This window comes from Liolophura sinensis, chromosome 7 (genome assembly GCF_032854445.1).
Source record: "Liolophura sinensis isolate JHLJ2023 chromosome 7, CUHK_Ljap_v2, whole genome shotgun sequence".
In the NCBI taxonomy this organism is placed as follows: domain Eukaryota; kingdom Metazoa; phylum Mollusca; class Polyplacophora; order Chitonida; family Chitonidae; genus Liolophura; species Liolophura sinensis.
Window position 1 is genome coordinate 10,092,325 of NC_088301.1, and position 13,945 is coordinate 10,106,269.

Consider the following 13,945-nt stretch of genomic DNA (forward strand, 5'->3'; position numbering starts at 1 on the left):
AATAATTTTGTCAATGTGTGGGATTTTTCTTACTTTGATCTGATGTATGAAAAGTATTGCATTTTAAACTTTGTGGTGAATACTGTGTGAATACATACACATGTTTATTAGGTCTAGTGTTGTCCTTTATTTTGAGAAAAGGCAAAGTGATGTTTTATGTGAGAAAATACTGTTTATGTGCTCTGGTTTTCATACAAAAAGCAATATAAATCTCACCTATTGAACCCACCCACGTACATGTGCCTCGTGATATCAATTAATTGAAACTGGCCCGTGATAATTTATAGAAAAATAAGGAAGTCTTTCCAGGAAATTGAATGTGTGTTGTATGCCTCTGTGTGTGTTATGTGATATATTAGTAATTATAACCATTCTATTTTTTAAAAAAGAGTTATTATATGTTTCATGTAAATACATGTTATGTGAGAAATCTCCTCAAAAAGGAGGAGAGAAAGGTAATGGAAACAAATAAAAGATAAAAAGGAAAAGGATTAGAAAGACGAGTCATATTGCTGGTGAATTTTGGGTGCAGTTTTAAATGAATTTTGGGTGCAGTTTTAAATGTACATTACAGGGAATGTGGCTGATAATGTAAGCTCCTATAATGCCATCAAATAATTATCATGCACTGAATAACCTTTGGTCATGTCATTATTGTCGTTGCTCTATAAAACTTGACCTGGAATGCTTGGTTTACATGTACCTGGATTATTACACTTTAACTAGATAGCTGTTACAGTATGAATTCAAATTAGAGGTGACAATTTTATTGTTTCTGCAACATCCAGTTTTAAAAGTTTTTTGGTTATTCTGGTTGCTTTTTTAAAACTATTATATTAAATAATACCACCATACTGTTGTACAAAACAAATTTGGTATTGATTCAGAAGCCTGTGGCATGGGTTTTCCCCAGACTCTGGCCAGTTTCTTCTCACCATATTGCTGGTTGCCATCGTATAAGTGAAATATTATTAAGTATGACGTAAAACATCAATCAAATAAATAAATAAATCTTGTGGCAGATTGAGTACATGCTGCCAAAATGCTGCCGCCACAGTAGGATACTGTCAAAGACACCAGACATGACCCCTTACCCGGTCACTGTATACAGACATCTTGTCAACCAGTCCTGTTTCCATGTGTTAACCTCTCAGGGCTGAGCGCCAAGCGAGACAGCAACAAGTACATTTACCACTTTTAAAATCTTTCGTTTGACCAATCCTGGTGTTCTGTATCAAGTGAATGCTCCTCGGTTGAGTCAGGGTGTGTCTATAGACAAGTACAGACATACAAATTGAATCAGGGGTTCTGTGTTTAATTTATTTATTTATTTGATTAGTTTTTGATGCCGTACTCAAGAATATTTCACTTATACGACGGCGACCAGTATTATGGTGGGAGGAAACCGAGTACAGCCCTGGGAAAACCTCCGACCATCCGCAGCTTGCTCACTCAGACCTTCCCGCTTACGGCCAAAGCTGTGTTTAATCATGATAAGTGTATAAGGCTTGGATAATTTACGAAGGAATAATGTAAGTGTTTCAATCAGAATGTTATAGGTAGGTTTTCTGGAGGCTATACTTTATAGCTTTTCTGTGTATATCAAACTTAAACACATTTTAATAATTCAACATCATCTAAACTGGCTTATGTCACTACTGGAAAGATGATATCCAGCATATGATAAAAGTGTAGCAGGCTTTGAACTAGCAATATATATTCTATCAAGAATTGAAATCTGAATTTTGTTTGAGCAAGAGCAATATACCAGATGCCGAATTCTTGATAGGCTGTAGCTGTTGCGTCATACGCATACGAGACTGATCAGAAATCAGTTACTGCACTGGAGTCCAAAAATAAACTTCGTTGCTATTATATATGGAAATAGTTTCTTGCTGTAATGTTAAGAATTGCTGTAGCGTTGATCGTCTGTGGTGTTGATCGTCTGTGGTGTTGATCGTCTGTGGCAGCCAAGGAAGGTTTTGTTAGCATTGCCATCTGTTTTCCAGGGGACAAAGTCGACCTTGAGCAGATGATAAGGCAGGACCTGTCAGCTTGAGTGGTGAACAGGGTTTTTCTGTTATTCAGTTAGGAAGATAAGTTGCACATCAGTATTGGCGTTCTGCTTTAGACTTTTTTTCAACCTGTTGCAGGGTTTTATGTTGTGCATGCAGGTGTCCCTCTTATTCCACTATATTGAACATGTTAATTAGGAGTCCACGGAGTGGGTTTGTCAAAAGTCGCCTCTGTCCATTGTTCTTGGGGCTTTGATGGGAAGAAGCCATGTGCGGCAGTCTTGTGTAGTTTTACATGACGCTCACTGGAGACCCCATGTCTTCCACTAATATAACATATATCACGCAAGGGAAAAAAAACATCCTCAAAACATCATGGGGGCTGTTTCTTAAAATGGTTGTAACGTTACACAGGCCTGTTCACTATGACGTCGCATATGGACGGCAGACATCGCCGTGGCCTTTGCGACCAGTGTAACGTTACGACCCCTTTGAGAAACTACTTGTATAAGTGAAAAAAAGAATGGAATTAAACAACAATCAAACGAATATTTGTTTCACATCCAGTTTTGTCTTCGTGGTATTCCATTCTAGTTTAACATATTTCATCCAAGTTGTTATAACACCAATTTCCTGGAACTTTGTGTATATCTTTTATATTATCTAAAAACATAATGAGAGTCTGATTATTATTTTCATTTTCTGTGTTTTATTCTTGGAAATGTTAGGGGACGGAAGAAGGTATCCCTTCATCTGGATTCTAGTTTTATGAGAAATAAATCTCAATGAAATGTGTAGAATCTACAAAATTATGTTTCATGTTATGTTTCCATCACATTTAAACATGTTACGTCAAAATTTATTTTTTTGTTTCCACCTTGATTAAATTTTCCATCATATTTAAACCCATGTAATTGATCCAGATTTATTTCTACATTTCGTACATTGGTCTTGATTAACCTTATATCCCCCAGCTACAATAAACGTGTAATCCAGAATTGCTTCTAGGAGTCGCAGAGATCTTTCTTCACATTATGGTGTTGTAGTTTACAATGTTTCGTCAAGAGTTATTTTTTTTTTTTATTTATGCGTCACATCCGTTGTTATTAACATTATTCAAACACATTTGATTGTGGTTATTTCAATAATATTAAACATATAATTCTATGTTAAACGTAACTCTGTTTTAAACATGCAGCCAAATTCACATCATATTTTAAGCAGGGTTAATCCAGAGTTAATTTTGGGTTACATGTCCATCTTATTTCACATTATTTCATGATGTTTAAAACATAATTACTTCATGATTTGTTGATAGTTTTGTTATTCAGATTCATCTGAACTCATGATTTACCATCAAATTGCACTTGTTGTACACGTAAGCAACCATGGTTCGCATATAGGGCTCTAATATAAAATAAGAAAATAGGTTTGTAAAAAATTAAGATTCATGGAATCAGGGTTAATGTAAAAGAGGTTGGATCATTTCAATTTTCCGGTAACATAACATAATCTGACTCAGTTCCAGAAAAGCAAAGTTCACAACTCTAGAAAAAAGTTTAGTTTGTGTTAAACCTGTCCATGAGAAGTCCTTATTTTCATTTTTGATGGGGGTTTTGGAAAAGCAATTTTGGACGAAGCTAGAAAAAAGCAAAGTGGAGAAATGAACAGAGTTGATGGTGATATTGAAATTGCCTGCATCCAATTACTGCTGGGTAATCAAACGCAGCTATATTACATGTGTGTCAGTTCAGTAATTAATGTGATTATGTGGTATTAGGCGATGAACTCACTCATCATATTTGACCACATGAATAACAGTGCTGATTGGTTAGTCTTTCTAAATCTTTCTCGTAGGTAATATGTGAAAACTGATGGGAACTTGGTGGAAAGGACAAGGAAGTTCACCTTTATTAATATATGAATGGGTCAATAGTTAAGGTTTCACTTGTAGTGTTATAGTTCTGCTGTAACTATGATCAGTGAGGAGTGTTGACAGGTAAGGTAAGGAAGCTGGGCCCAGTTGTGCGAAAGTTTATAAGCTAATACTGGTGTTAAGTCATGTTTTGTGTTTACAATTTTAGCCAAACTCTGCTGCCACTTCAGTGCTCTAAAGTCAAGGTATAACAGCAGCATTTTTAGTTCATATTTAATGTACTGGTACACAATTAAGTTCAAAATTGAAGACTTGGCGTAAAGTTAAATATTAAATCTTAAACCAGTTTTGAACAGCCACGCCCAGTTTATGAGAACTTTGATACATGTGTATGTACACAGATCTTTATTTGTTTTTTGTATTGTTTTTATCTTTAATTTCTGCTGTTACAATCAATCTACTTATTGATTTAAAACAATATTCAATCTTTACTTCATTCACATGGGTAAAATGCTGAGGTTTAATGCTACATATACTCTCCATGCAATGGCCAAACATTGTGCGAAAATACTGAGCGATATTGATCGAGTTGGTGAGTCTTCAGGGCCTTGCAAACTGTAAAAAGCCTGGAATTTGAAAGTATAGCTTTTCTAAATCCTTGAAAAGCCTGAAAAATAAGGGTTCATGAGTTTGTTGCTCTTGATTCTGTTGACAAAAGCAAAATGATGATGGACCAAGTCATAATGAGTATTAATATAGTTTCAAATTCCAATTACATGTACCCTAAACATTTCCCCCATGACTAAGTTGCTCATTTTTTCTAGATTCTGTGAGTTATATCATTTTTAGAAAGGTGCTTTAAGATGTGCTTGGAAGGTACGATGATGTCCTAATGTGTGGTTGAATTTTTGGCTCATTTAGGGTATCTCATGTGGTTTTGTTCAAGATTCACATGACTAAAGGGATGAATACAGGGCTGTTCGGAAAAATATGTGTTTCCAGTGACCCGACCGACTGTAAATGTTTGGGCAAATTGCGAGTCAGCGATTTTGTACAGGGCAGTTGTAGGCTAAATATCTTGTGGTTGTCTCCCTTTGCAGCCATGCCTGCGTGCTTTAAATGAAAATGTTCTGTCTTTAAGAGCTTGCCATGACACTGTCTGTAACGACAGCGACAGGAAATTTAAAAAAAAAAAAAAAAGAAAGTTTTTCCGTAAAGCTCAATGCCTGGCAAGGTGTTTGATGACAGCAAAGGAGCTCTTCGCGAATGTTAGACACATAGTGAATGTTAAACACATAGTGAGTGTTAAACACATAGCGAATGTTAAACACATAGCGCAGCTCATAGGCAGGAAAAATAATTGGCTTCGCTGCTGGAGTTGGACGCGTAACTTCGTCAGTTAACATATCACTCGGCAGCTAAACCACACGCTCCAGCCCCATCCAAAACTGCACTCGATATGCTGAGGTAGCACGGTCACAATACCTCCCACAGAAGAGAGATGGAAACGCTAAAGTCCAGCTGAACAAAATCTACACTGAACAGGTAAACTAAGCTCAGCATCTTTTTGCTCTTTTTATAAATTTGTAGCATGTATGGACATGGTTCTTGGCGTAAACCTATCAATGTATGACAAATGTAAAATTGTACAAACCTTATTTGATGCAAAATGCGATATTAAGTTGACGTGTTTGAAATAGGCTGAATTGTCCATTGTGAAATTAACAAATTTATTTAATTGAAGTCTAAATGTGAAATTATGCATCTAAAAACTGCTTTATTTCTTTGTCCATGGCTTATGACATTAGGGGCTGACCCACTTGGTAGTCTTTTCTGAGAACAAGTGAAAATCTGAAAATTGTAACATGCAAGATTTTTTGGGTAAAGTGGTTACAAATGTAGTTGTACATGTAAAGTAAATGCTGATCCATTCAAGCTTTTGGTTTTTTATTTAGTCTTCTGTTTTCATTTAATACTTTCAAGGTTTCTTTTCCCGAGAGTGATACACTACAAACCCTTTACTGATGTCTTTGGGGCTGCCGCTGATGAGGTGCATTGTCCAAGGTGAGGTACATCACTCATAGATGACACCAGAAGAATTGCTGAAGAAGAACAGGTTTGTGATCTTGCTTCTCAGTGATTTATTGTGTGTGTTTTTGATTGATTGGGAGTTACTGTTCTATGACAGCTTTTCATTTAATATGGGTGAAGGAAACTCGATAGAGGAAACCTTTGACAAGTAACTGACACTCATCCAGTATGTGGGGAAAAGAAGTACAAAATGATCTAAGAACTTCTATTCCTTTCTTTTTCCTAGGGCAGCTGTTAATAATTAATCATCTTTTGTGCTGACCAAAAATGTTGGATTGTTCTTGTTCTTTCCTCATAGGGATGTGCAAGCTCTCTGTTTATTGCTCAAAGGGTGAGGGAGACTAGCCAGCTCAAATTGTGAGAAGCCTCGCTGTGTCTACAGTATAAGGAAACTCATTGATGGGGGAGGTGTAGGAGTTAAACCATCTGAAGAGAAGATACGACTGCATTTGCACCGCTAACAGTACACCTGAAGGTAGAGACGCTAGGAATAGTAATTGATGTCATAATGACAATCTTTTTGTAATGACAGTCTTTTTTGAGTGACAAAACTTTTTTTCAAAATACACAAATAAAAACATTTTAATAAAAAAAAGTAATGTTTATTTGTTTAAAAGTAAGCTACTGTATGGCTGAAATACTGCTGGTTGCGGTGAAAATACATCAATGAATATTGATATCTAGGTACATGCAGTACATGTAATCCTGGCTGGCAAGTACCAGGATACAGTATTCATCATGACGATAAATATTCATTAAGGCCTTGTGTTTATTTACAGGTGACATTCTGCAAGGTGGTGTTTTTACAGACATCAAATTGACCTGTGAGAAGACCCTTGAGTACAGCTTCCATTCCTCACCCGTTTCCAGAAAAATCTCAGCTTACTGTGGGTCACCTGAAGCTGGGCAAGGTGCAGAGATATCTAAGAGCTACAAAGTTGTTTTGCCCTTATATGCAGAGTGCAATCAGAAGGGTTGCAACATTATTAAGAGGCAGTCAATTAAGCATACAGATGGAACCTTTATTCATAAAATGATGAAAGAAAGAACTTGTCAGAGTGTTTTCTGTCTTTATTGAGAAATATTATTGGCTTTCATTTACATTGTTGAAAATGTACAGAGGTGTGCTTTATTTTAATAAAAATGGAGCAGTAAACTGTGTGTATGTGTGTGTTCAATTGATAATTTATTCATATAACTACAGATATATTTACTTATATATTTTTCAATAGAAAGAAAAAAAAAACGTTTTTTTCCCCAAAATGTTACTGAAAAGACATATTTTTTCCAAATGGCCCAGGGTCTTGTTTGTGTCGCACAAACTCAAAAATTTGAAAAATCAAATTATTATTTTTTCTAAAAAATGAAATGTTTTTTATTATTAAATTTGTACATTAATACAGCTCTGAGTAATCTACAAAAGTCAGTTAGCAATATAGTCATGAATTACAGTGATTACGCGGGAGGGTGTGTGTGTGGGGGGGAGGGGGGCGCTAGAGGGATCATTCGCAAACGTTTTAATGTTTCGGGACCATGAGGCTGGTGTGTTTACATCGAAAATCTGAATGGATCTGACAGATGTTGCTTTTGCTTGTACCTGCATGTACATGCTTACTGCACTGGGCAAACACTTTTCTAAAAATTGAAATAAGAAATGCACAAAAATTCCTGATTCAAACACTGCGATAAAGAATCCAGGAGTAATTTAATCAGGAATCTTATACCAGTCTTTCTCATTGAAGTTTGGAATCCATTACTGTTCCAAATTTCATTTTTTTTTTTGTATTTTCTTTGACTAAGATTTAAAGAGAAAGATTTCAGGATCTCCATGAGGGGTCTGTTGACGATGAGGTAGTCACTGGGGTGGGGGGAGTGGTGGTGTTGGGTGGGGAAGGTGTATGAAGGAGAATGCTCAGTAGTCTATCTAATTGCCTCCATTGTAATTTATCAGAGTTAACTGTTTGTGCCAGTTGCATGGCTTCCTACTTCAGAAACCGTTCGGTTTCCTACATGTACTTTTGTTACGACTACTCTCTGATACCTGTGTTGCTTCATGCATTTTAACAAATTCCTACAATGTCTAACACACCATATAGTTTCACTTCAACCCCCCCAAACGCCCACCCAACCAACCACTAACATCTACCTGAAAGATTTACATGTTGACAGCCAATGTTGTGGCCTGGGGAGTGGTGGGGGTGTCAGTAACGAGCTATGTAGACAGGATGTGAAGGGCTTCTGTGGGATGCAAATGACGTTTCCATCCAATGCTATCAAGATTTTCTTCGCAATCACTCCCTTTACAATGGCTGTACTGTGCCTAGAAGAGACAGCAGGCTTTAACAGATCTTTCTCTGTCCACTCACACCTCCATACCTGTGGTTATTTAACACAGACCAATACTGATGTTTACAGGCAACATGTTAGCCTTCCTGTGTATAGATTTTTGTCCTTGCATGCTTTGATCTGTCGACTGCATGCTTTTTGTGGCTTTTTGTGTTGTTTTTTTAAGTGTGTATTTTTTGTCTGCCTCAGAAGCATTGCAACTGTAAATGTTTTCATGGTCATTCGGTCCTTATATAAAACCACCATTGATTTTTCCTGCCACTGCTTAGCTACTGTAAAGCAGTTTGCTTCAGAGGAGACGGATGCGAGTTAGCGAGCAATAGAGAGAATCTTAAGTCTCTGCAAGAAAGGGATTATCTCAAATGTCACTGGCTGCGTACAGCCACCAATCCTGTTGACTCCGGGAAGTATATATGTATATATATATATCCTAATGTATGGTTGGCAAGTTCAGCGCAGATAATATGGTGGACTGGTGTTCAGTACTCAGGTCTATGTTTCGGAGGATACCTGTTGACGAGCCATAATTTGTACACCTGAGGCTCATCTGTAGACTAGGTTGTTCCGAACAGTAGTGCTACTTGGATATCTAGTATAATTCAGGTGAGAGAAGTAATCACTTTAATGAGCATCAGATGGCCACTTTTTGAAATCTGATAGAATTTCACTCTGAGACATATGTCTTGTGAGGTTTTTATACGTCTAGATTTGATCAAAATCTAGATTTTGATATTTCTAGACTTGATCAGACAGCTAGTAATCTGTGAAACTGAACAGACATATGTCTTGTGAGGTTTGGGATTTTCTAGACTTGATCAGACAGCTAGTAATCTTTGGGACTGAACAGACATTTGTCTTGTGAGGTTTTGATATTTCTAGACTTGATCAGACAGCTAGTAATCTGTGAAACTGAACAGACATATGTCTTGTGAGGTTTGGGATTTTCTAGACTTGATCAGACAGCTAGTAATCTTTGGGACTGAACAGACATTTGTCTTGTGAGGTTTGGGATTTTCTAGACTTGATCAGACAGGTAGTAATCTTTGAAACTGAACAGACATATGTCTTGTGAGGTTTGGGATTTTTTAGACTTGATCAGACAGCTAGTAATCTTTGGGACTGAACAGACATTTGTCTTGTGAGGTTTTGATATTTCTAGACATGATCAGACAACTAGTAATCTATGAAACTGAATGTCTTGTGAGGTTTTGGTATGTGTAAACTTGATCAGACAGCTGGTAGTCTCTGAAACTGAACAGATATATGTCTTGTGAGTTTTTGATATGTCTAGACTTGATCAGACAGCTAGAGCTAGTGATGTTTGAAACTAAACAGATTGAATTTATCCTGTTTGAAGTTTATCAAAAAAATAAACAGCTACATGCAGGCACATACATAGTCTAATTGGTAGGGGAAATTAGTTGGATCTGGTAGCAAATTTTCCCTGTTTCCAGTACAACACTACAAGTACTTGGATCCATATGTTGGTCTGTGCTATGTATTTGCTATTTTCCTGAATCTGTATTGATGGTCATAGAATACACATGTAAATACCTTAATTCCTCAACATTTTCGCATATTAACAAGCAACTTTTAGTGCAATTTATGCACATTTTTAATTTATTTTGGGGACAAAACTACATTGGTGGAGTTGGCTCACAGAATAATGCCTGCAAGATATGCTTGAATAAACACCTTACAAATGTGCAAAAAGAATAGCAGTATGTTTGTGGTTGCTTTTTTTTTACGCTTAATTTTGCGAATCTGTAGAGCAATCTAGTTTTTGGTGTTGAAGACATATTTATGATCGGAAAGCCCTTAAAAACAGAAATGCGGTTGCTGTTAGTTCAAGTCCAGCTCATGCCGACTTCCTCTCTGGCCATACTTGGGAAGGTCTGCCAGCAGCCTGCAGATGGTCGTGGGTTTCCTCTCGGCTCTGTCCGGTTTCCTCCCACCATAATGTTGGCTGCCGTCATACAAGTGAAATATTCTTAAGTACAGTGTAAAACACCCATCAAATAAATAAATAAAAACAGAAAAATCATAAAAACATCAAGATTAAAAAAATGAAAGGTGGATTTTCTGTTTTATTTTCATTCCATTTGTTTGTGTTTTTGTATTTTTAGTGTAAATAAAATAATAAAATTGTTGTTGCCTAATGTAATGTTATATAAAATTTACAGTCTGGACATGTTGAAATATAAATGTGGTTCTTACTTTTTTTTCAAGTTCAGGGTAGATGTATCAATTATCTTAAATTTGTCCCAAATGTTTCATTTTTTTTTTAATCAAATGATTTTAGAGGTCATAGCTTCAAGTATCAGCATTTCATGGTTTGTGCAAGATGATTCAGAGGCTGGACTTTTGACATCTGAATCCATCTGATGATTGTCATTATCCTTTATTCAAAAATACATACCTTTTCTTTCCTTGTTGTTGTTCCATTTTTAATCTTTCTAAATTTTATGACTAATTAGATACACATGATTATCATAATGCTTTAGGATGGTTTTCTGTCATTTAATTGCATATTGGTAGCCCACATATAGTGATGACCCATGATTGTTTTTCATATGCATGAATAATTTACATAATTTGTTTCAGTTGGCGTCTCTGTTGAATATCCCCAGAATATGAATGAGTATACATACATTTATGTACAAACAGAGTAGAATATATACACATGGTGAAGAGAAATTTCCATTTGCTCTAGTGTTAAAGGGCCCTTGTAGGTCATGTGTGCATTCTAATGCTGGGGATTCATTCGGTCAGTATCTGTTTATCCATTTGTCCGTCTGTATGTGTATCTGTGGGTCCATGTATCTGTCTGTCAGCCTATCTGTCCATCAAAAATCTGGTAAAAAGAATTTTCCATTTGCTTTAGTGTTAAAGGCAACTCGAAAGTCATATACTGTGGATTTTTCTAGGCCTTACAGTATCGATTTATACATTTGTTTGTCTGTCCATCTGCTTGTCCGTGTACGTATTGTTTCAAATGTCAGCTCTTAGTTCCATGGGGTTTTAGGAAGGCCATATTGGGAACTTTTTGGGGTTCAAAGTTTTTCTACCTGATGTAATTAATTATCGAAAGTTTTGACCAACTGATATAGGATGGTTTGGGATTGATTAAAACCTGTCATTTTGCTGTACATGTTGGGTGATATATGTGGTTGCTGGAATAGATACTGCTTAGGTGCTCCTTTGTGCAAGTATTGTTTATAAATTGTCTAGGGAGAACTCATTCTGGGGCATAATTCTGTCAAGGCTTCCTGTATACCTGATAGAATTTGGGGGTATGTATTAGCCGCTATGTAATGCCTGTGTTTTCTTCCTTTTAATCGGAGTGATGTACTCTTGAGTGGCATTCATGTAAACAGTCGCCTGACATTCCTATAAAACCACTTTCTTGTATGTGCAACCAGGTAATGATGAAAGCAATTTGTGACTTTTATCACCATGATAAAATTACCATAAAGATTGATTAATGCTCATGTAAACAAAAAAGGTATTTAAGCGCAGCTGAAGTAGAATTGACATACCTTGTTTGCTGTGCTATCACTGAGGTAAGCTGAGCTTCAACACTAGCATTTGATTGTGTTTCCATTAGGGTGTTTGGCTCTGTAGGAGGGTCAAGGTGTGTTAAATCTTGTGTCAATATGGTGACACAGGTTCTGTTGCCTGAACCTTGAGAGAATTGCTTGCCAAGACCTATAAGGTCATTTTCCACCTCTGTTTTTTCTAACTTGAATTTGGGTCACATTGAAATTTCATTGCCTGCAAGTTCATAAACTGTGAACACTGACTTCTTCCATTAATTGTAGCATTAAATGGATCAGTCATATTATATGTGAATGATTCGTGGAAAATTTCTCGCCATTAACCGAAAATAGGCATAACATAGACGAGTTATTAAGGGAAGAGCTCAAGAGTCATAATGGATAGCCACAGTGCGGGAATATGCCTTGAGCTACAGGATATGCCTGGGGCTAAAGAATATGCCTGCTGTGTTGTACGTCCCTTACTCGTTCCTTGCCGAGCCGTCTCTCTGCCAAAGAATGAAGACTGGCTGTCCATCAGCTGGAAGCTTCACTCCGCTGTGAGGAAAACAGCTTTTGTCACAGTCTCTTCACATAACTGAACACTTTACTCCATAAACTCCATTTACTAATCTAATGTGTTCAAAGTCTTACGTTTGCTTTTCTCCGCTGATTTAAAAAAAGAAATGAAAAAAAAAGCACTCTGTTGGCATGGATGATATTTTACATCTTCACCAAGCAAGTCTTTAATATCTCTCAAGCAGATGGTACATCGTAATGGGTGAACATATACCAGCTAGTCAACGCAACTAAAAAAAATACACTTGCCAGCATGATATCGGCTTCTTGAGGAAGCAAACCATTGCTTTTACTTTGTAAAAAATAGTAATTTGCTGCTAAGATTATGTAATTGAAACAATGTTGACATTCTGTGATAGATTTGTATACTTTTGATTTTCTACAAAATAAAACTGCAAGTGTATGATCCTGTATATTTATATACAGGATTATTTATATAGTTTTGAAATTCTCATGCAACACGAAAGAAAGACCCGGTAGAATTAATAAATGACTCCAAAACAATGTAGGCTCTGGCCGGGGTATAGCTTTCTGCATCTAACATGCCAGACTCACTGTTTGCTTATGCTGGATATGTAGGAATAAGATCCATTTTCACACCAGTAATTTGTATACCAGTACACCCAGACTTTCTTAAACTTTACCAGTATAAGCTCTAATAATCCAATAACAGCATTTATTGCGTGGAGATTTGGGTATCAATCTATTTAAGCGACCAAGCATTCAAATATAAACAAATCCGTAGTCAACACCGCATGCAAATCTTCATCAAGGACCTGTGAATCACTTCAGCTGTAGACCTGATCCGACCACAGATGTATTTTACGATACCTCCAGTGGACATGAAATCACTTAAATACATCCAATTTAACCTTTTTTTGCAGTTGTTTAATTCACTGAAATACCTAAAATAGAAAGAAAGAAATATATTCGGTTTGCGTATATGTACAAACCAATTCCGTCATTGAAAGTTGTAAGTAATTCATTGTGGAGGTGCATGCAAAGTCCGTCTGCTAGACTAGATTTTGTTTATTCTAGCAAAAAAAGGTGATTCTTTCTATACATGCACAAGTGTATAGGTCTACATGTGCACCCTCTTTCTGTTTCATGAAGTGAATAACACTAAAGTCTGTCCAGGGATTTAATTCAGTGTATGGTCGACAAGCTGGATGTACAGTTTGAATTCTTGAAGAAATGAAGGTGTTATATTCAATCACCACAATGTTTTGCCAGCCATAAAGAAATTTTCTTGCCTACATGTATCCTAATATTCAAAACATTTCAAACATGAGTGTAAATTTGCAGCTATTTTCCTCCTCCCTCCCTTTTCATATCTATTATATCTGAATGTGTGATAGCATTGCGATATACCCCACATTGTCTCCCCCCCCCCCCCCTCTAAATGAACCCTTTCCATACAGGCCAACTGGGGGGGAAATTTCCTAATATATTTGGTCTAATCTGCCAATCAACCAGTATTCCCACCAAAATCATACAGCTGT

The 13,945-nt window shown here is 36.6% G+C and overlaps 1 long non-coding RNA gene across 1 annotated transcript; it reads left to right on the plus strand.

The window, feature by feature from the left end:
* The first annotated feature begins 3,358 nt into the window (after positions 1-3,358).
* LOC135471765 (uncharacterized) lies at positions 3,359-6,910 on the plus strand. Its single transcript, XR_010444469.1, has 4 exons — positions 3,359-5,436; positions 5,875-6,007; positions 6,281-6,457; positions 6,762-6,910. It is a non-coding gene; the product is annotated as an uncharacterized LOC135471765 (long non-coding RNA).
* The last annotated feature ends 7,035 nt before the right edge of the window (positions 6,911-13,945 follow it).